Source organism: Triticum aestivum, chromosome 4A (assembly GCF_018294505.1).
Source record: "Triticum aestivum cultivar Chinese Spring chromosome 4A, IWGSC CS RefSeq v2.1, whole genome shotgun sequence".
Classification (NCBI taxonomy): Eukaryota; Viridiplantae; Streptophyta; class Magnoliopsida; order Poales; family Poaceae; genus Triticum; species Triticum aestivum.
In genome coordinates, this window is record NC_057803.1 from 498,469,676 (window position 1) to 498,493,622 (window position 23,947).

A 23,947-nucleotide genomic window follows, 5' to 3' on the forward strand; every position below is an offset into this window, starting at 1 on the left:
TTTTTCCCTTTCCCCGGTTTGTCCTCCTCCGACTCAGGGTCTTTGGTACTGTCTGAATCGACATACTTCACCAAAGAGGCCATGAGGGTTGACATGTCATTGCAATGACGTTTGAGCCTTCCTAACTTCAACTTCAATGGCATAAACCGGCAATTACCTTCCAACGTCAAAACTGCTGTATCCGCATTAATGCGGTCCGACGAATGCAGAATAGCTGAGACTCGCTTCACCCAATGGGTTGTGGACTCCCCATCTTCGTGAACACAAGCGGCCAGGTCCACAATTGACATAGGCTGCTTACAAGTGTCTTTAAAATTCTGGGCAAACCGATATTTCAACTCAGCCCATGACCCAACAGAGTTGGCCGGTAAACTTTTTAGCCAAGTACGAGCTGTCCCCTCCAACATCATAGTGAAGTACTTAGCACACACCGCTTCATCCACATCCAGCATCTCCATTGCCATCTCATAACTCTCCACCCATGACTCGGGAGGTAAATCGGCAGTGTAATTGGGTACCTTACGAGGGCCTTTAAACTCCTTGGGCAGTCGTACGTTACGCAAAGCGGGGGTGAGACACGGCACCCCTAAAGAACTGAAGACCACACCTGGCTCCACTGAAGTGGTAGGATGAACTGGAGTGGGCCGGCGGGCCTCGTGTTGTGTTGCTAACTCGGCCTCTCGACGTGCACGACCATGATCCACCACATCATGCGCATTAGCACCACCAGCCGGGTTATGCCCTCGTGGCGAGTTACGGCGACGTGCGCTGCTTGACACGGCTGGTTCATCCTCAATGTGCTTGTTGTAACTCCGACTCGGACGAGGGGTGGAATGAATCCTATCGCGACTATGCGAGTAAGCCTGATGTTGGTTTAAGGCTGTTTGAAGGAGCTCTCTGGCCCGTCGCATCTCGATCGCTACTAGCGACTCACCGTCAATCGGGAGGGCTGCTAATCGTGAAGCGGCAGCCACAATGTTGTCCAACGGGTTGGAGTAATGCCCTGAGGGTGTCGGAACATGCTGTGGCACAATGTTATTCTGACGAGGCGGGTCCATCACGCGTGGCTGAACCGGCGCCCCCCTTACCGGTGCCTCCGTCCGGTTTACGACTGGTTGGTTACTGGTTCCTGCTCCTGGCGTGTTGAAGAGATTTCTTGCTTCGTAGTTCGGCGGAAGGTGTGACCGGTATCTCCTCCTCATGACATCATCCGAGGCATTCTGATCCAGCCTAAGCCGGTAAGCCTGAGTCTCCAACTCGGCCCGCTCAGTAGCCATCCTGGCGTTCTCTGCTGCCAGGTCGACTTTAGCCTGAGCTATGTGATCTTTCACCTTTACAATTTATGCATTATGCTGATCACGGTTGGCCACATCAACCTCCGCTGCCAGCAACGTTGCCAAAGCGTCGAAGAAACCAGACAAAATCTGAGCCGGAGGCGGCGCAGAGCCCCCTGCCCCTGCTGGTGTTGTTGTTGCTGAACCAGAGATTACTGCTGCGGCGGTAGAAGAGGTATGTGCTGGCTGTGTTCCGGCCATGAAGATCGCGACCCGGTTTGGCAGATCGAGGGGGTCCAGAATACTGTCGCCATCGGAGCCTCCGCTAATCCGGCCGTCCTGCAACTGATACAGCGACTCGGTCTCACCGGTTGAAGACTCGTCATCTGAGCAGACGACAGTTTGTCCATCAGATGCTAGTCCACCCTCGTACTCTGCCCCATGGATGACACCTACAAAAACATGCCTTGCGGCGGGCTGAACCAGGGAAGGGCTCGCACGCTGAGCCGTCTCGATGATGTCGGTGCAGATGTCCGGCTCAGGGCCCAATTCGCCGATTTTGCCGATGAAGACGTGAATCCCACAAAAGTGGACCCGATAGCCGTATTCGATTGAACCGGCCTCAGGACCCCATCCTGCATCGTCGATGTAGAGCTTGCCGCGACGACTCTTCGTCATCCGGCCCACAGCGTATCCCTTGAGTCCATCAAAGCTGCCCTTCAAGAACTCGAAACCATCATGCGATAGCCCCACGGTGGGCGCCAACTGTCGTGGGTTTGTCACGGCAGATGTCCTCATGAAAGGACTTAGTCGTGGAGCCATCGCAACGGGTTAGCTTAAAGGGGTTAAACCAGACAAGGGACACGGGGGATTTTATACTAGTTCGGCCCCTTCGATGAAGGTAAATCCTACGTCTAGTTGTGATTGGTATTGCTAGGGTTTCGATGACCAGGGAGCGAATCCGCTTTGCCTGGCTCTCGAGTTGTTGTCTGTCGTCCCTAAACCGCGGTTGGGTCGTCCCTTTATATACATAGGTTGACGCCCGCCGGTTTACAGAGCCTCGAGGCCGGATCATAAACGTGTCCGGCTCGGTCTCTATTCCTTCTAACTTACAATACAAGTTACATGAAAGAGTCGGATTACATCTACATGCCTTAACCCGCCTTTGGACCTTGGGCCTTCGTAAAGCGCCACCATTCTCACGTCTTCATGGGATTCTATATTCATGGAGTTAACTCGGCCACTCCTAGCCGGTTTACCTCCAGTAGTCATATCCCCAACAGGGTTGCCAGCCACTCGGGTTACCGAATCTCGTGGATGACACCCGCAGCCTCCAACTTGCGGGTTTCTTGGACGATGAAAGCTTGCTTGTCCGTGGACTGCCGCCTTGCCTTCTGCTTCACAGGGCGTACGTTGGGGCACACCTTCAGGTGGTGCTCTATTACCTCTCTTGGGACCCCTACCAGCTGATCGGGCTCCCAGGCGAACACTCCCTTGTTTGCACGCAAAAACTTCACCAGCACCTCCTCCTGAGCAGGCTCGAGGTTGGCGCCTATGGTAAAGGTTTTCCCTGAGGACTTGTCCTCCTCGACCAACACTTGCTTGGTTTCTGCCTTGGCCTGAGTGAAGAATTGCTTCTTCTTGGTTGGCGTGGCTCCCTTGGCCTTGGAGGTATCCGCGTCGGTGGGTCGTGCTGTCGCGGCGGCCTTGAGGGTGAACTTGAGCACCGCCAGGGCCTCCTTGGCGCCCCCCTTGATGGTGAGGACACCCTGGCTCCCTGGCATCTTCATGAGATTGTAAGCAGGATGGGTTGCTGCCATGAACTGGGCCAGAGCTGGGTACCCGAGGATGGCGTTGTATGGGAGGCCAATGCGGGTGATGTCGAAGTCGATGAGCTCGGTGCAGTAGTTGTCGCACGTGCCGAAGGTCACGGGGAGGCGGATCTGCCCCAGGGAGCGGGCCAAGCCTCCGCCAACTCCCGAGAACGGCTTGCTGGGGCGGAGCCGCTCGAACGGTACGTGCAGGAGGCTAAAGGCCTCGACGAAGAGCACATTGAGGCCGGCGCCGCCGTCGACGAGCGTCTTGGTGATGGATACATGGTAGATGGTGGGTGCGCACAACATCGGGAGCGCACCCAAGCCGATGGTGGAGGTGGGATGATCCTCTGAGTCAAAGGTGAGGTCAGCCTCAGGCGTGGCCCAGCCGGGCGGAGCCCCCGGGCGCTTGGAAGCGACGCCGATCTGGTGAAAGTACGGCTTGATGTGCTGATCTGAGGGTGGTGCTTGCGAACCGCTGAGAAGAGCTGCGATGATGGGGGCCGCTGGTTCCCTGAAGCGAATGACGAAGAGGCCGCGCAGCTCCTCCCAGGTGGAGACAAAAGACTCTGGCAAGTGGAGGAGCCAGGCGCGCGGCGCGCCCACAAGGGCCATTGGGGACTGGTTGGCCATGACCTTATCGTCGCCCCCGGCTTCCAGGACGGCCTCCTCGTATGCTAACAGGAAAGCCGACGGGTCTGCTGCGCCGTCGTAGCGTGGCGGCATCTCCGGCTTGAACTTGGGTGGCCACTGCACCTGCCACAAGGCGGGGGTAAGGGCTCGGAGCCCCCGAGCGCCACCGTGGGCGTCGGTAGATCCAGCTGTAGGGGCGCCCGCCATGGGGAGCGGGCGTGGAGATGGTGGAGCGCGAGCCGACAGAAGGAAGACTCCGGCGCATCCCTACTCCGGCAAAACCCTTAAGGTTTGAACACTTGGGTGCGCGTGAAGATCTCCCCCCTATCGATCCGCGTCCTAACTTAGCCTAGATCTCACGAACTAACTCGTCAAACTCGCAACACAAAGGACACAAGATTTATACTGTTTTAGGCCACCATTGTGGTGTAATACCATACTCCAGTGTGGTGGTGGTGGATTGCCTCTTGGTTGAGGATGAATAGTACAAGGGGAAGAACATCCTCCTGAGGTTGAGGTGTTCTTGTGCTCGATGAACTAGTGTGGCTAAGGATGGACTTAATGATCCCTCCGTGCCTATGGTGGTGGCTAATCCTATTTATAGAGGCCCTGGTCCTCTCCCAAAATATTGAGCGGGAAGGGAGCCAACAATGACCAATTTGAAAAGGGACAACTAGTACAAGCTATCCTGACAAAAGGTAGTCTTTGCCTGCCAAAGGTTCTGGTGGTGACGCCGTCCTGGGCTCCATGGTGACCTCCGTCTTGCCGTCCTTCTGGTCTTGGTCTCATTGCACCAATATGGAAACCTTTGCTTGATGCCTCAATACTCCGCGCCTGCACTTGCCCCCTTAGAACTAAAGAGGAAACAAGGACACCGCGCACGCTGGCGCCCGCCTGGTCTCGATCGTCATGGCTTATGTCATGAGAACCTCGCGAGGTTTGCCCGACCTTGAACTCTCCGCCCCTCACGAGCCAGCCTGGCGAGGCCGCTCCTGAGGAGGTCTTGTGTCATCCGCCTCGCGAGGCTTGGCCCCTCACAAGGGTCTGGATTCCATGTTGATGAAGATGGGTCGTACAGGCCTGCTAGCAGAGCCATGCCATGGGCCGCAGGCAGGAAAGTCTGGGGACCCCCATTCCCAGAACGCCGATAGTGTGTCGGTCATGTCTACATAGTTCTCGAACCCGTAGGGTCCGCACGCTTATCGTTCGTTGACGATTTAGTATTATATGAGTTATGTGATTTGGTGACAAAATGTTGTTCGGAGTCCCGGATGAGATCACGGACATGACGAGGAGTCTCGAAATGGTCAAGAGTTAAAGATGGATATATAGGACAATGGTATTCGGACACCAGAAGTGTTCTGGAGGGTACCGAGTACTTATCGGGTCAGCGGAAAGGAGTTTCGGGCACCCCCGATAAAGATATGGACCTTATGGGCCAAGTGAGGGAACACACCAGCCCTGGTGTGCCCCTATAGAGGCCAGCCCTATGAGGAGGAGAAGGAAAGAGGGCAGGGCAAGGAAAGTATGGATTAGGATTCCTACTTCCTTCCCTCTCCCCCCTCTTTCCTTCCACCTCGGTTATATATGGCAGGGAAGCGTGCAGGTTTGGGAGGGTGCTCAAGTAGGATTCCTCCTACTTGGGGCGCCCCCTTGGCTGCTCCCTCGCCCTCCCACCTACATATATGAGGGTGGAGGCGCCTAGAACACACAACAACATCTATTAGCCTTGTGCGGCGCCTCCCTCCATAGATTACACCCTTGGTCATATTCTCGCAGTGCTTAGGCGAAGCCCTGCGTGGATCACTTCACCATCACTGTCACCACGCCGTCATGCTGACGGAACTCATCTCCCTCGACACTTTGCTGGATCAAGAGTTCGAGAGACGTCATCGAGCTGAACGTGTGCAGAACTCGGAGGTGACATACGTTCGGTGCTTGATCGGTCGTAACGAGAAGAAGTTCGACTACATCAACCGCATTGTCAAACGCTTCCGCTTTGGTCTACAAGGGTACGCAGACATACTCTCCCCTTCTTGTTGCTATGCATCTCCTAGATAGATCTTGCGTGAGTGTAGGATTTTTTTTGAAATTGCATGCTACATTTCCCAATAGGAGATACAATCTTGGCTTGACAACCCAGAGCAATTAGCGGCGACGGCGACAGCGATGGCCAAATATTTGGAAAGAGCAAAAATGAGGCGATACACGAGGAGGGAGTCGCGCGGGAGTACATAGAGCTCCTCCTCTGGGCCATGGAGCAAACAGATTCACCAGATCCGATTGTGAGGCTGCGGTGGTGGGAGTATTGATCCAAGATGGAGCATCCACCCATGATTGAAGGATCGAGCATATACATTGTGCTGTTTGTGAGGGTGTCGTGGCAGAGTGAGCTGGTGGAGTCTTCATCGACGGAACCCAACTGCAAGAGGAGAAAATAGTTGGCGCGACGTCGCTTCCTCGCCGTTCACCTCGCCCCACGGGGCGGCTGTCTGCCACCGTGGAATAGGAGGGGACTCCCCCCCAATTAGTTTGAGAAGGAGCTTAGGGTTGTCAGTATTTACAGGTTGTGAATTGTTTTTTGTGTTGTGTATTTTGAGAGTACTTTCAGGTATGAATGTCTATTGAATTTCAAATTTGCAGTATTGAGCATATGAAGTATTTTATGAATTCGAGAGATCTATTTTAGTACTTTAAAAATGTAGTGTCATATAAAAGTGCAGACAATGTGATCCTTAGAGAAGAAACTACAAGTTTAAGTTTCAGATAAGAAACTGCAAGTTTCAGAGGCAGAGCATTTATATTAACATGCCCTTTTCAAACAGGGATGACATCATATTGGAAGTTTTATTCATGGTCGAAAATGGAACTACCAGCCAGTTAGCATCATGCTGATCAACATTCATGCATAGCACATCTTCATATGATGCACAGTCAAAAAGATAAGTTGTTTCCAAAATGCCCACACAATGTTGAATGTGCGAAAGACAGAAACCGAGAGACGAAGTTTTGGCAAGTGTTGGAGGTGGTGTGCGTAGATGACAATGGGCACCCACATGTCAGAGGCAGAGGCAAAAATTTGTGAATATTTTCACTGCATTAGGTGGAATCGAACCCGGGCGGAGAAACGGTTAGGGAGTGGAACTTGACCATTGGGCTACTCCAGTACTTTTGCTAGAAATTAGGCACAACATCTACCACTACTATGGCACGTCTTCCCCTGCTCCGGTGCGTTCTTGTCCGGGGCCTAGACGTCATCCTCCGCCTTTGTGCGCTCGCCGCGGCGCCACTGTTTGCCGTTGTGAACATGCTCAACAACCGAGAGGAATCTGAAGAGGACTATACATGGAGAGGCGAACAGTCGGGACCCACCAAGTCCATGGTTGTATGCAAGAAAGTGCCTCATTGAAAAATATACTTCCTCCTAATGCTATACTGACGTTGGGGGCCACGGGTTTGTCAACGTAGTTGAGGGAGTCCTGGATTAGGGGGTGTTCGGATAGCCGGACTATACCTTCGGCCGGACTCCTGGACTATGAAGATACAAGATTGAAGACTTCGTCCTATGTCCGGAAGGGACTTTCCTTGGCGTGGAAGGCAAGCTTGGCAATACGGATATGTAGATCTCCTACCATTGTAACCGACTCTGTGTAACCCTAGCCCTCTCCAGTGTCTATATAAACCGGAGGGTTTTAGTCCGTAGGACGAACAACAATCATACCATAGGCTAGCTTCTAGGGTTTAGCCTCCTTGATCTTGTGGTAGATCTACTCTTGTAATACTCACATCATCAATATCAATCAAGCAGGACATAGGGTTTTACCTCCATCAAGAGGGCCCGAACCTGGGTAAAACATCGTGTCCCCTGCCTCCTGTTAACATCCGCCCTAGATGCACAGTTCGGGACCCCCTACCCGAGATCCGCCGGTTTTGACACCGACATTGGTGCTTTCATTGAGAGTTCCTCTATGTCGTCACTTTTAGGCCCGATGGCTTCTCCGATCTTCAACAACAATGCGATCCAGGGTGAGACCTTTCTCCTCGGACAGATCTTCGTATTCGGCGGCTTTGCACTGCGGGCCAATTCGCTTGGCCATCTGGAGCAGATCGAAAGCTACGCCCCTGGCCATCAGGTCAGATTTGGAAGTTTGAGCTACACGGCCGACCTCCGCGGATACTTGATCTTCGACGGATTCAAGCCGCAGCCGAGCGCGCCGCACTGTCACGATGGGCATGATCTAGCTGTGCCGCCGAACAGTGCCCTGGAGGCCGCACCCGCATCAGCTTCGACCCTTAATTCAGAGCCAACTGCACCAATTGAGGATGGGTGGTTGGACACCGCCTCATGGACTGCAATCTCCACGGCGATCGAGCCGAACACCAGCCCTATTCTCTGCGAAGCCTGTGACTCCAAGGAGCCGGACTCCTCTCCAGACTCCGAGCCCTCCGCGCCCCTACCAATCGAACCCGATTGGGCGCCGATCATGGAGTTCACCGCCGCGGACATCTTTCAGCACTCGCCCTTCGGCGATATTCTAAATTCACCAAAGTCTCTCTCTTTATCAGGAGAGCCCTGCCCGGACTATGGTCAGCAAGGTTGGGATGCGGATGATGAAGAAATTCAAAGCCCACCCACCACCCACTTCGTAGCCACTGTCGATGATTTAACCGACATGCTCGACTTCGACTCCGAAGACATCGACGGTATGGACGCCGATGCAGGAGACGATCAAGAACCAGCGCCTATAGGGCATTGGACAGCCACCTCATCTCATGTTGTATACATGGTGGACACACCCAAAGGAAGCGACGACGAGGAACACAGGGATGCAACGAGGGATCGTTCACTCGAAAAGCAATCAAAGCGGCGACATAAGCGCCGCTCCAAGCCCCGCCTCTACAGAGACAGCAGCCATACAGACCCAGCCATAGAGCAGGACGAGCCGGCGGATGACGAACATGCCTTCGAGCAACCGTCCGAACAGGGCAACTTGGATAAACAAACCGAATACTCCGTCCCCGGCGAAAACAACAGTCCGGGCGACCTTACGCCGGATAGGCTCATGGAGCAGAAGAACCTCCATAAAAGGCTCGTCACCACTGCGCGTAGCCTGAAAAAGCAGAAGCACAAGCTCAAAACTACGGAAGATGCACTCAGAATCAGATGGAGCAAAGTACGTAACACCGCAGACAAATATGGCGGCAATCGTCGCACAAAAAGCAATCCAAAGCGAAAGCTACCGCCTGAATTTGACTAGGAGGCCTTAGAGCCCCCGCAGTCAAAAAATAGGAAAGCCACCCGGTCGGATAGACGACCGCATGGCCAGCATGGAGCGGCACGTAGCGCCGCACACAAGCCGGCACGCGATCCACCAAAGGATCCGCATCAAAAAGATGGCCCAGCCAGATCTATCTACGGGACAAGAAAGCAAGCTCTAGTAAGCAATGCAACACAACAAATATCCGAACATCACGGCACACCCAAATACAGGGGTGCCGCACACCCCCTATGTTTCACCGATGAGGTGCTGGACCATGAATTTCCAGCGGGATTCAAGCCCGTAAACATAGAGGCGTACGACGGAACAACAGACCCTGGGGTCTGGATCGAGGATTATATCCTCCACATACACATGGCCAGAGGAGATGACCTCCACGCCATAAAATACTTACCCCTCAAGCTTAAAGGGCCAGCCCGGCATTGGCTCAAAAGCCTTCCCGAAAACACCATTGGAAGTTGGGAAGAGCTTGAGGACGCTTTCCGGGCAAATTTTCAAGGGACCTATGTCCGCCCTCCGGATGCAGACGATCTCAGTCACATAACTCAACAGCCCGGAGAGTCAGCCCAGAAATTCTGGAACAAATTTCTTACTAAAAAGAATCAGATAGTCGACTGTCCGGACGCCGAAGCCCTAGCAGCTTTTAAGCATAACGTTCGAGATGAATGGCTCGCCAGACACCTCGGCCAAGAAAAGCCAAGAACAATGGCCGCATTAACAAGCCTCATGACCCGCTTTTGCGCAGGAGAGGACAGCTGGTTGGCAAGATGTAGCACCAGCGACCCAAGTACATCCGAAGTTACGGATGGAAACGGAAAACCCCGACGCAGCAAGGACCAACGCCGGAATAAGGGAAACATCCCAAAGAGCATGGCGGTCAACGCCGGATTCAAAAGCTCGTGGCAGAATCAGAGAAAGCCGCCCCTCAAGGATAACAGGGATGAGCTATCCAACTTAAACAAAATCTTGGACAAGATATGTCAAATACACAGTACTCCCGGGAAGCCTGCGAACCATACCGACAGAGATTGTTGGGTTTTCAAGCAATCCGGAAAACTCAATGCCGAACACAAGGGGCTCGACACACCAAGTGAGGACGACGACGAACCCCACAAGCAGAGCACCAGGAAACAAAAGGATTTCCCACAAGAAGTCAAAACAGTAAACTTACTTCACGTGACGAACAGAATGGCGCCAATAGAGATATGCGCCACACGGCCTATCCCAAAGGAGTCTCGCCAATGGTTGTTAAAACTGATCATCTTTGACCATTAGGATTACTCTAGAAGTATCCGGAGCGCAGGCTGGATTGCCTTGGTATTAGATCCAATAATCGGCGGACTCCACTTTACAAATGTCCTGATGGACGGCGGCAGTGGTCTAAACCTATTATACCAGGACACAATCCGCTACATGGGGATAGACCCAACAAAAATTCGCCATAGCAAAACTTCCTTTCAAGGGGTAATGCCAGGCCCGGATGCCCGTTGCATGGGTTCTCTCCGGCTAGAAGTTATGTTCGGCTCCCCCGATAACTTCCGTCGCGAACAGCTAACTTTCCACATCGCCCCATTCTCAAGTAGCTATCAAGCACTACTAGGACGCGAAGCTTTCGCCCGCTTTAACGCAATACCGCATTATGCCTCTCTTAAGCTTAAGATGCCCAGTCCACGAGGCATCATCTCTTTAAAGGGAAAACATTGAGTGTTCCTCCCGCGCGGAAGACAGTGCGGCTGCCTTGACAGCCCCACAATAAAGCGGCTTCACCAGCCAAAGCACCTAAACAGGTCATCAAGACCACGGACACGGCTAGACGAGTCCGGCATAAACATACAATTGATAAAGGCTTAATAGCCGTATACCCCTGTACTAGGGGCTCCGTGCATATAAAACAAGAGACAATAAAGCTCAATTTTACCCATTTCGATTTATACTTCGTTTATTTAGTATAACTCATGTTCGGCATGATCTTTCCTAAACTAAGTTCCTCTCTTTTACAGATGAACACCGTGCTACGCCCATCTAGGATACGGCACAACGGAGACACAGGCGCAGACGTGCAGCAAGGACCCGTTCCAAGGATTCTTTTCAGATTAAGACCCTGCGTAAACCTTTTTTACTGTCTCTTGTTGATACACATCCCCTGGTTTCTTGGTATAACCAAGGAGGAGGCTGGCGTTTTGGCATGTGGCCACATCAGAGTTTTGCGCGTACCTGGACACTAGGGGCTTATTACTAAGGGCGTCATCCCGCCCGCCCTCATAAAGACTGAATACCTTAGGGAGTGTTTGGCGTCGCGAGTTTGGCCTTATATGCATCAGCTCTGAATCATGTCTTTGGTCAAATGTTGGGTTTGCCCGGCTCCTGTGTTTTGCTACCTTACGTTCCGCTCTATCGGCTAAGGCAGCACCAGGAGAACTACTGCGATTGTGCCCCAGTTCGGCCAGGCGAGCACCTTAGTAGAGAAAGCCGAAAACTAACTGTCATGATATAGCGTGATACTGGTCAACCACTCGATGACTTACCGGAATCTTTAGGATTCCTCCGCATTAACGAAGGGCTGCTTCCCGGCCAGGCACATACACGCCCCGAGTTCGGGCAAGCGCAGGCGCCACCAGGGGCTATATAAGTAGCCTCACTGTCAAACTCCTATGGCTAAGTGAAAGTGATAAAGCATCATAGTCCGATTTCCTAGTTCGTTGCGCTATCACCTCCTTTGTAGGACCAAGACGTTGGATCAAGTGTGAAAATGCGCCTTCTGCGAACACCCCCGCATTATGTGCGTGGGGGCTGAAGCCGACGACTGCCATCTTTCAGATTATATATACATATATGTTAAACGGCCGCACGTGAGGTATTATAATACTTGCAGGCACAAGTATAAAAAGCTTCTACAATTTATCAAAATATTGTTTTACAATAATATATGCTATTCGAATATAGTATCCTTCGAGCACTGCGTCTCTATTAAACGAGCGCCTTGCAGAACTTCCTGAAAATAGTGCTCGGCAGGTACTCGGCTTCCATCCGAGTCTGGGGATGCAACAGCGGTGGCCTCCATTTCCGCCCAGTATGTCTTGACACGGGCAAGAGCCATCCGCGCACCCCCTATGCACGCTGGCCTCTTCATCGCATTGATATGCGGCGCCGCACCAAGGAACTGCTGCACCAAGTTGAAATAACTTTTTGGCTCTGGCCTCTCTGGCCACAGATGACTCATGACATACTTCATGGCGAGTCCAGACAACCTATTTAGCTCGGCCCATTCGGCCAAACGATCGGCTAATGATAGTGGACGCTCCGGATTGTGGAACTGCGACCAAAAGAGCTTTTCCACTTCGCGATCTTCTTGATCTCGGAAGTGTTCGGCCGCATCTGCGGCACTCGCTACCAAATCCAGATAGGTGTCTGCCGTACTCCACATCCGATCTAACGGAGCATGTTTAGGATCACAGAACTTCCTCCGCAGCATAAAGGGCTTTCCAGCCGCGATCACTCCGGCCTGACGCAGCTCCTCCTTCATAGCTCTCATCGCAGAGCGAGCATCCTTGGCATCGGCAACGGCCTTCTCCAGGTCCGTTTGTTCCGCCCGATCTTCTTTTTCAAGAAGCTTGCAACGGTCAGCAGCGTTCTTCAGCTTCACGGCCACCTCGGCCATTTCCTTCTTGCTTCGGCAGTGAGCAGCCTGTTCGGCTTTCAGCTCTTCAATTGCCTTTCCGGCAGCCGCATCACTTTTCCTGGCTTGCTCCTTGGCTCGGGCAAGTTCTGCCCAAAGATTCTCCATGGCAGCAGCACCACCTGCATCAAGCGCACACATTGTAAGATACTGGCATAAAGCTCCTCTTACCAGGTGCCGCCGGAGTAATTATATACCTTGTGCCTCGTCAAGCCGCTTGTTGACAAGCGCGATGTCGGCATCTGCCACGTCAAGTTGCCTCTTTAGCTCGGCAAATTCATCAGTCCGGCTGACCACCCGACACTTCGCCACCTACGTATGAAGGCGGCATATTAGACCTAGGATTATGATCCTCTGCGCGCCGTCACTTTTGACAACGCATAGAGTCTCAGGGGCTACTATCTACACAGGGCGCATCTTATTTATACGCAACTGTCCAAAAAGGGTACATTATTTCGCGTACCTCAAAACCTGTCAGTAAACTCTTGACGGTCTCGTGCAATCCGCTCTCTGCGGATGAAATCCTCTCAATCACCGTACCCATCAATGCACGGTGCTCCTCTGAGATAGATGCTCGCCCTAGCAGATGCTTCAGCTCCTCCGACCGCGCACCAGACGGTGCCGGACTCGTCCGATGGCCCTTTTCGAAGGCCGAACACGGAGGGCTCTGGGGGCCATATGACTACCTTCCGACCCTGTCGGATTCGGAGAAACCCTCTGCGACGATACCTTAGGATCGCCCGCCTCGCAAGGCGGTACGGCAGGGGGAGGCGTTCCGCTCTCCATCATCTCTGGAAGAAGATCCCCCGAAGACGAGCTCTGCTGAGAAGGGCTAAGGTCCGGGCTACAAGCTAAATTTTCGATTACTCTTCTCAGATATAACGCAAGGATTTCTCTCATTTCTTAAAAAGAAAAGCTCCTCTCTACTTACGGCTCGGTGGAGGGCTGATCCCCTTGAGGGCATAATTCGGCCGAAGTATCCCCCGGCGCAGGACCCTCTGACGAAGATTTCTTCCCCTGCTTTGAGGCCATGGTCTCCGGGTCGTCAGAGGCAGTCCTCTTCTTCCCCTGAGGAGAGGAATTTTCGATTCCTCCCTTCCGGACAACCTTCTTCGAGGACGCTGTAGCTTCCTTGTCCCCTCCCTCGCTTTCCTCCGAAGGCACTACCTCCAACATCCTGACTAGCACGGGATCCGGCATGGTCTCGGGGAGGGGGGCCGGACACCTGATTAGCTTTGCTTTCGCTATCCACTCCTGTTTGAAGGACAACTCTTTTAGGGGCAATTTTATGATAAATATACGGATAGCGGGTCCGGGCACAAGGCTACTTACTTGAGTATCCAGACGATTGCAGCTCAGACCTGCGTCCTCCGTAGAATCCGGACACACTACTTGTGGTCCGAAGAACAATTTGTACATCTCCACGGGCGTCATGCCAAGAAAATGTTGGAGAACTCGTGGTCCCTCCGGGTTGAACTCCCACAGGCGGAGGGGGCGACGTTTGCAGGGCAGAACTCGGCGAATTAACATAACCCGCGTCACCACGACCAGATTGATGTCTCTTTCTAGGAGATCTCGGATGCGGCCCTGCAACAGGGGCATGTCCTTTGCCGACCCCCAGTCCAGCCCCTTATTGACCCATGACGCCAGTCGTGGAGGGGGACCCGAGCGGAAAGCAGGCAGCGCCACCCACTTGGTGCTCCTAGGAGCTGTGATATAAAACCACTCTCGTTGCCATAAGCTGGACTGCCCTTGAAAAGAGCCCTCGGGCCATGGAGCACCAGCATTCTTGCTTATAAAAGCACCTCCGCACTCCGCGTGCCGTCCCTCGATCATCTTCGGCTCTACTTTGAAGGTCTTGAGCCATAGTCCGGAGTGAGGAGTAATACGGAGGAAGGCTTCACACACGACGATGAATGAGGAAATATGGAGGATGGACTCCGGAGCTAAGTCGTGAAATTCCAGCCCATAATAAAACATGAGCCCCCTCACGAAGGGATCCGTCGTGAAGCCTAGCCCCCGAAGGAAGTGAGACATGAACACCACACTCTCACCAGGCTTGGGAGTGGGAATGACCTGCCCTTGAGTAGGCAGCCTATGCGAGATTTCGCCGGTCAAGAACCTGGCCTCTCTCAACTTCAGCACGTCCTCCTCCGTGACGGAGGAGGGCATCCATCAGCCTTGAATGTCGGAACCGGACATTGTCTAAGGTCCGAAGCACCTGAAATCTGGAGCCTTGGGTGTTGGACCTCGAGGCGGAGGGCGAAATCGTTCGAGATTGAAAGAAAGGAGTAAGGCCTTGGTCTCTTTATAAGAGGTTGAATACCAAGGGCCCTCCCCATGACCGTTTGGGACTCGCCTTTGATCGAGAAAACATACCAACGGGATATTTATTTGCCCCAGTTTAATCATGTGCAGGATCTAAGCTTCCATGCCATTAATAGGACTGGGTAGAGATATCGGAGCAGATCGATTGCCCAGCCCCCCTGCTTGAAGACCCCGCAGATTCTCTCCTAACGGAGATGCTGGTTCCGGCGCCTTACGAGGTGCCGGTGAAGAAGGCCAAGAAGAAGGCCACGGGGAACCGAAAGGGTCTCCGGCGCATGGTTATATTGGACTCCTCGTCCGATAACTCCGAAGCGCACTCCTCCCACGAAAACGAGGAGGAGGAAGAGGAAAGTTCTCCCCCCCCCCAACTGGGAGAGACATGAAAAGGAAGGCCACCCCAACCGGGGAGGCCGAAGGGTCCAAGAAGGGAAGGACCCTCCTTCCGGACTGCTCCACGACGGTCGCCCACAGCGACGACGAGTGGTTACCCAGGGACAAGCCCCTGGCTAAGTCATAAGTATCCGGATACCATAGTAATTCATGGTATGTTTTATTGCACTGCTTCTCCTTACGCCGAATATGATTATGCAGTCCGTCCCGAGCCCGTATCGACGTATCTTCGTCGGACGGTTCTTTGGACTCGTCGGATATGAATAGCAATTCACTTCCAACCGCCTCCACCCCTTGCCCTACGGACAATGTCGAGGTGTTGTCTCAAAAGGCACCGAGTCGAGGGGAGGTAGTCCCGGGGGCGCCTCGAGGCGACCGTCCGGACCCTGGGCGCAAAGGGAGAAAGACTCCCACGGGCTCCAAGTTCGGCCCCCAGTCAAACACTGCGCCAGAACCTTCAGCGGTTCCGGACTGCGGCGGGCGACCCCCCGTTAAGAGGGGCAAGCCGCCTGTGCCAGTGGCCTCTGTTCATCCAGAGGCACCGGACAACTTGCTGGAAGCGCTTCACGGCGCTTCCATCGATGAAGAGCATCGCACTGTCATGAGCACGGTGATTGAGAAAGTTCAGTCCACCAAAAACGGACTGACCGAAGCTTGTGCCAGCCTCCTAACAGGCTTTTAGGTGAGCAATCAAAATATAGGAGAATATTATCGCATAGACAACAGCCCCTGATGCTCTATTTGGCGTTCGCGAAGAAAAGCCGAATAGAGGATCAAATAGTGACTCAGGAGTCTAATCAGAATATGTCTATGTGCATATGCAGGCTTCACTGCTGGCCGCTGCTGCACGTACTGCGGAGGTCGCTGCATTGAAGCAGGACCTTGAGCGGTCCGAGGAAGAGCTCGGCCTTACCAAGAGGCAGCTCGAGGAGAGCAAAGGTAAGAAATACCTTGTCTATATATTAAAAAGAAATTCAGTTGTATAGTAATAGGATCATCATGAATTTGCCAGGGGCCACGACCGAGCTGGGGAACCTGAAGAAGGCGCTGTCCGAGGCCGAAGACAAAGCGGCCAAGGAGCACATTGAGTGGGAAAAGCAAGAAGCCCGGGTAGGCGAGGTGCAGCAAGAGCTTGAGGCTCTCGCCAAAAAACACGAGCCCTTGGAGCTTGACTCTAAGACGCGAGAGTCCGAGCTTGCGAAGGTACTCGAAAGCGCATGTAGCGCCAAGACTGAAGCCCACAAGGCCCTCCAGGAGATTGATGCGGTAAAGAAGATAGCAGCGGGTAAGGCATTCATTATGCAGAGCAAGTATGTGAAGGAAACTTTCCTTTTACTTACCCGAATTCGGAGCTCTCCAGAAGCGTTCGCAGATCTTCCCCGCAGCGTATTGGATGCCGCTGAGTTTTACCGAGCTAAGGAGGGGAGCTCGACGAAAAAGTTGTTCTGGTCTCAATATACTGGGACCAAACACCCAATGCACGTGAGCGACCAGCTGAAGCAACTGGTCGAGCTTCACAAGGCGGCCGAACAGGCCATGAAGGGTCTTATAGTCCGGATGTGGCCTGGCGATCCCATGCCTAGCAGCTACTTCGGTCTGGTGAGGCGGCTTGTGGATGCTTGCGCACGGCTTGAAGTCATAAAGCGGTCCGTCTGCATCGAGGGTGCGCGTAGGGCTTTTGCCCAGGCGAAGGTGCACTGGGCGAAGCTGGACGTCGTGAAGCTGTTGAAGGTGGGGCCACCGGAGGGCAAGGAGCATCACCGCCCCGAAATGTATTAATGACAGTGTCCTGAAGGGTTCCCTCCTTGTGGCGGAGGAATGTGCTAGAGATGTAATTTTTGAATGAACATGCTCATGTGATCCTGTAATGTGAAACGAGTTCATTTGCACTATGCAACGCTTTTTGAATTTAAAATATTACCTTCTGTGCGGCCGTTTATAAAATCTGAGAGTTGGCCAGTCGTCGACTTCTGCCCCCATGTAACTAGTACTGGGGTGTTCGGGATAAACCTGAGCACTCTTTATCCCAATTTTGTGTCCTTCGAGGGAGGTGTTCAGCATAACGAACCAGGCAATCGGACTATAAGGCTTTATCACTCTCACTTAGCCATAGAAGTCTATAATTTTAAATTTTGGCGAAGCCCCTAGTATTCGGAAGACCTAATTTGGGGCACTATATACGCCTAAGTCGGGCAAGGCCGACTCCTCGCCCGAAGCGAAAAAAGTCTTTAAGGACTTGAGACCTCTCGAACAGCGACCAGCTCTCACCTTATCATGACAACCAGTTTTCGGCTTTCTCTACTGAGGTGCTCATCCGGAAGAACTGGGACACAATCGCAGTAGTTCTCCCAGCGCTACCTTAACCGATATAGCGGAACGTAAGGTACCAAAACATGGGAGCCGTGCAAACCCAACTATTGACCCAAGACATGATTCAGAGCTAGGACGGGGACCGAATTGCTAGGCGAGCTCTGAACGTGCCAGGTGATCCTGTTGCAAATTATTCCGGACTCGCTTGACGGTGTCCGGGGGATGTATCGCCGAATTGGCGGTTTGCCTTAAAAGGCTGCTTTGTGCTTCTGCTGCGAGGGCCGCAGTGTGCTCTTCAGTGTGGAGCGAGCATTCTGTGTTTCCATTGACTGTTATGACCCCCCTAGGTCCTGGTATCTTGAGCTTGAGGTATGCGTAATGTGGTACCACATTGAATTTTGCAAATGCGGTTCGCCCGAGCAGTGTGTGATAGCCACTACGGAACGGGGCGATATCGAAGATTAACTCCTCGCTTCGGAAGTTGTCCGAAGATCCGAAGACCACTTCCAGTGTGATTGAGCCCGTGCAATGGGCCTCTACACCTGGGATGACGCCCTTAAAGGTGGTTTTGGTAGGTTTGATCCTCGAGGGATCTATACCCATTTTGCGCACTGTATCCTGATAGAGCAGGTTCAGGCTGCTGCCGCCGTCCATAAGGACTCGAGTGAGGTGAAATCCGTCGATGATGGGGTCTAGGACCAATGCGGCGGATTCGCCATGACGGATACTAGTGGGGTGGTCCCTGCGATCAAAGGTGATCGGACAAGAGGACCATGGGTTGAACTTTGGTGCGACGGGCTCTATCACATAGACGTCCCTTAGTGCACGCTTCTGTTCCCTCTTGGGAATGTGGGTTGCGTATATCATGTTCATCATATTCACTTGTGGGGGGAACGTCTTCTGTTCTCTCGTGTTTGGCGGCCGGGCCTCCTCCTCGTCATCACTATGCATCCCCTTATCCTTGTTTTCGGCATTCAACTTGCCGGCCTGCTTGAACACCCAACATTCTCTGTTGGTGTGATTGGCTGGCTTATCGGGGGTGCCGTGGATTTCACACGAGTGATCGAGTATGCGATCCAAACTGGATGGGCCCGGAGTACTTCTTTTGAATGGATTTTTCAGCTGAACGGATCTAGAGCCTCTGAATCCGGCATTGACTGTCGTATCATTGGCGTTATCGCCGTTGTTGTGGCGCTTGTGTCTGTTGCGACGTGGTCTATCGTTGGCATCTTTAGTACCCGAAGTGCCCGGATTCCTTGATGTGTTGTTGCTGCGAGCAAGCCAGCTATCCTCGCCCGCACAAAAGCGGGTCATGAGTGTCGTGTGGGCTGCCATGGACTTCGGCTTCTCCTGGCCCAGGTGCCGGGCCAGCCACTCGTCACGGATATTATGCTTGAATGCCACTAAGGCCTCTGCATTCGGACAGTCGACAATTTGGTTTTTCTTAGTTAGGAACCGTGTCCAGAATTGCCTGGCCGATTCCCCTAGCTGCTGAGTTATATGGCTCAAGTCATCAGCATCCGGTGATCGCACATAAGTGCCCTGGAAGTTGTCAAGGAATGCATCTTCCAAATCCTCCCAACTGCCGATGGAGTCTGCTAGCAAGCTATTCAGCCAATGCCGAGCTGGTCCTTTGAGTTTTAGTGGCAGGTACATGATGGCATGAAGGTCATCACCGCAAGCCATGTGGATGTGGAGGAGGACATCCTCAATCCATACAGCGGGATCTGTTGTACCATCATACGATTCGATATTTACGAGTTTAAAACCCTCCGGGAATTCGTGATCTATAACTTCATCCGTGAAGCATAGGTGGTGTGCGGCGCCTCTGTGCCGGGCTATATCACGATGCAGTTCATATGAGTCTTGTTTGCTGTATTCGGCCCGGCCGGATTTACTTTTAGTGTATCCAGCGTGATAGTCATCGTCCCGCATTAGCGCGCATCCCCGTGACCCATATATCGACCTTGCATGTTTTGCCCTGCTTTCCAGTACGTCTCGCAGGTCCCGCGTGTTGCCCCGGGCCTTGGTATTTTTGTTTGAGTGGCGGCGGGGTGCAGGCTGAACTTCAAGCTGAAACGCCTCTCTATCTCGGCCATGAGGTGGCCGGTCAGCGGCATCGTACACTGGTGATGTAGGTTTCAATGCTTCCTCCTCGAGGTAAGGTAGCAACTTGCGCTTTGGGTAACTCTTGAAGGGGCGCTCAAGTTCGTATTCCTCGACCGCAAGGACTTCGGTCCATCTGTCTGCTAGCAAATCTTGATCAGCTCGAAGCTGTTGTTGCTTTTTCTTCAAGCTATTTGCTGTGGCCATAAGCCGGCGCTTGAAGCGCTCCTTCTCCACGGGATCCTCAGGGACGATAAATTCTTCATCGCCGAGGCTCACCTCGTCTTCAAAGAGAGGCATGTAATTGTCCTTCTCCGATTCTCCATCTGCTGCCCGCTCTGGAGGGCTTGCTTGTTCACCCTCCCGCTCTAAATCGTGCTGGAGGGGATTGTTGTTGTCTTTGGCACTATCCAGAGTGTTATTGTCTCTTGTGCCGGTATCACTACTTTTGCTATGGCGGGACTTAGAGCGTCGGCGCTGACGTCGGCGCTTAGATTGCTTCTTGGAGGGGTCATCCTCCGCTGTCTCGTCGCCATTTCCTTTTTTTGAGGTGTCCACCATGTATATATGACTAGCAAAAGAGCCTGTGCGTTGCAACGGGAAGATACTTTACTATCGAGCAAACAAAAATTCCAGGAATCTGAATGCGACATAGGCTTGTGCTGTAGATTGAACGGTGAAATTTATCATCTATGATGCATCAGTCTTGGTGACGTGAGTTTAATTAACAACGTCGGGTGGCGACATAAGGCGGCAATTTAGGCGGAGCCTACCTACCTAGAAGAAATAGAGTAGAAGAGGAGGCGTGGTTGGTCTTCTACTTATACTTATTTTAGGAGGAAGATAGTAACATGCATGAGCGTTGCAATGGGGACATATATATTTTAGTGGTTCACATTAATCATGTGTACCATCTACCTTTAAAATCTCTATGGATATTAGGCAGCATTGTCAACTTATTTCTACCATTAAACCATTCTTCTTTATGTTCTTAGATACCTCACTCTCACTCTCCCTCTCACTCATGCAGTAATTATAACTGTGCAATGCACGTATTGACTAATACCACTTATAAGTTAAAATAACCCGAGGCATAATATTTTGGAGCTGCACCTCAAAATTTACAGAACACTAATAGTTCACTCGTACATATTAGCATGTATGTTCTAGGAACCATATATCAAAGCAGTTATGTACTTGCCATGGTGTTGACGTGCAACCATAAAATGAACTTTAATTTCTCTCACGAGCTTCTAAACCCGTGAGTTAAACCACTCGCAACAATATTGTACCAAGATAACACATGAATATTTATTTATTTGTACATAAACCCAACTACTTTGAACAAAGCATGCCCTCCGGGCTAAGATTTGTATGTGTATCAACATTAGCCCTCCCAGTGACAATAGGCAAACAATTACAATGCTCATAAGTAAAATAAGGGTTTCCTCTTACTGGAATGCAACTAAAAACATATTATAACTTAATAGCACTTTAGTGCCACTATATGAATCTCTCTATTTTTATTTATTCGGTTCCAGATTGTAATGTCTAAACCAGCATTCTATGGGATACATCATAATCAAAATTATTAGGTGAGAAAAATAAATATGCTAGATTTAACGATTCAGTCTAAATATGTGAATATCATCTGAACATACAATTCAGAATGTATACTTGCCAGGCAAGCTTAGGTAATTGTTGCATAAAAAAATAACAATCACGACACCTCAACTTTCTTAAAAACTGAAGTCACCTTTCATTATATCTAAGCAATGCAATCTCTTAGTGTGCAATGCTGGAGGGCATCTACGATTTAATTGATTAGAGAAATTATCCATCACCACCAACGGCCTGCTCTTTGCTGCTTTATCCTTATTGTCTTCTTGCATGGAGAAGATGCATCCTGTTGCTTTTAGCATAACAGCTAGCGACTCTAGTTGCTCTCGTTGACACCAATACTAACTATTACCTAGAGTGCTGCATCACTGTTATCAGCAACTGAATCAAGTCAACATAACATCCCAGGAGAGCTGCATAACTGTTATGAACAACTGAATCAAGTCAACACAACAACCTAGGATTGCGTTGAGTACCTGCTGGAGAGGCGGCACGAGCCTGATGCAGATTCTCACAATGCACCCCACGCGATGGGCCATGGCGCGAGAGGCAGCTGGAGCGGCAATCACAGGCTCCTCGACAACATGGCCTTGGCGGCAAGTGTGTGATGCAGCCCTTTCTCCAACAGAACCTCTTCACCGTCGTTTTCCTTCTCTTGTTCTACTTTGGGTTCCTCTGGCAGGAACCTGATTCTTGGTGTTGGTGACTTGCGTTTTGCAATTTGGATGGCTCAAAAAGACCATGGATAAGCAGGTACTGGAGATGACTTATAAGCAGAAGCTGTGACAGAACAAAGCATGCAGAATTAATGGAATTTCATGGACCACGGCTATGTTGTGTAGCAATTCAATCAGTGTCAGTTATGGACTCTTGGTTGGGAATTCACCTTTCACAGCCAGGAGTAGTAAGAGTTGCTGAACCCCTCTGCTCATGTGATCTGCATCAAGTAGATATAATCAGAACCTAGGCATAGTGTTACAATTGGTTGCTGACCAGATCATGGTTGGGCGTTGTGGTCAGAGGGACAAGGTGTTGAGGCCCAGCTAGAACATCACTTTGGACTTGCTTATCTTCTCCCGTATATACAACTTGGTCGATGGACACAAATGTTCAGTGAAGCAAGAGGCCGAAGGCCTTTAACCAAATCATTATCCCTCACCCTTCAAAATATATGCATCCTTAGAAGGAATCCCTGATTGGGATACCGAGGCCGCACAATGTGACTCCACCGTACCCTGCCACAGTGTCGATTCCACTCGTATAAATTCATCTACAGTTTCCGCGCAGGTCCCAGCCATGGTGGACGGACGGCCGAAGCTTTTGGCCTCGATCAAGCCGGGACCCATGAGGAAATCACACCGGGGGATGGCGCCGAAGCCCCTCAGCGTGGATCTGGTAGAGGCGGAGAGCTGAACGAGGATTCCACAAAAGCCTGAAGGCCTCGATCTGGGCGAGTTGGGCGGGATTTGGTCGAAGCCCGGAGCCGTCTCGTGAAAGAAGAGAAGGAGGACGTACGTCGTCGGCGCCCTGACGCGTGCGTCGGGGACTTGCCATGAGGAGCTCCAGCAGGAGCACGCCCAGGGAGTAGACGCCACCTCCGGGGCGCGGTAGCCGCCGCCGACCACCCGGACGGACGACGGCGCGTAGGTGGTGTGTAGGCAGAAGTTGGAGAGTGCGGCGCCGCCACTCACCCTCTCCTCCTCCGCCGCGCTAGGAGGGGAGCGGATAAGATACACCGTGGGTTGAATACACTGGAGGGGGAGGAGCACTGCGCATGGAATATACCGAATGTTAGGGAGTTTTATGTAAAAACGAAACGTTTTTTTCAAATCCACTTACAAAGGGACTGCGGGTTGCTTCCTATGAACTTCAGCGATTTTTTCGTGAAAAGTCGGCGATGGTGAACGCGGCGGGGGAATATACATAGATTATAGTACCACCTTGGATATAGAAAATAAATATAGACGTGTTAAAGAAAAAACTGAAAGCATAAGTTCACGGGAAGAAGTGTATTGTGACGGTGAACCCACGGAGTCAATCCGTGCTTTATTATTATATATATTAGGGATAGATATGATGAGGTGGCGGTCCAGCGCCCTGTGGGCGGTGGTTCTTGTTCGTCACCTACATCGTCGTCCATACCGTCGATGTCTTCGGAGTCGAAGTCAAACATGTCGGTTAACTCGTCGACAATAGCTACTAAGTGGGTGGTGGGTGGGGAATGAATTTCTTCGTCGTCCGCATCCCATTCTGGCCGGACATAGTTCGGTCAAGGTTCTCCTGACAAGGAGAGGGACCTTAATGAATTAAGCACGTCGCCGAAAGGTGAGTGCTGAAAGATATCCGCGAAGGTGAACTCCATGATCGACGCCCAATCGGATTCGACAGGCACGGACGTAGGCGGCTCGGAGTCCGTGGCCGGAGATGAACCTAGTGGTTCGGCAACACGGCTCTCGTAAGGGGTGAAGTCAGTATCCGGCTCTATCGCCACTGAGAGTGCGGCCTCCATGGCGGGGT

At 51.9% G+C, this 23,947-nt stretch overlaps 1 long non-coding RNA gene across 2 annotated transcripts; it reads right to left on the reverse strand.

The window, feature by feature from the left end:
• Positions 1–21,421: 21,421 nt before the first annotated feature.
• LOC123082137 (uncharacterized) lies at positions 21,422–22,935 on the reverse strand. Of its 2 annotated transcripts, XR_006438953.1 has the most exons (3): positions 22,317–22,935; positions 21,907–22,210; positions 21,422–21,798 (listed from the first exon to the last, which is right to left on the reverse strand). It is a non-coding gene; the product is annotated as an uncharacterized lncRNA (long non-coding RNA). The 2 variants fall into 2 exon arrangements; XR_006438952.1 differs by having other exon boundaries at positions 21,422–22,210.
• Between the last annotated feature and the right edge of the window lie 1,012 nt (positions 22,936–23,947).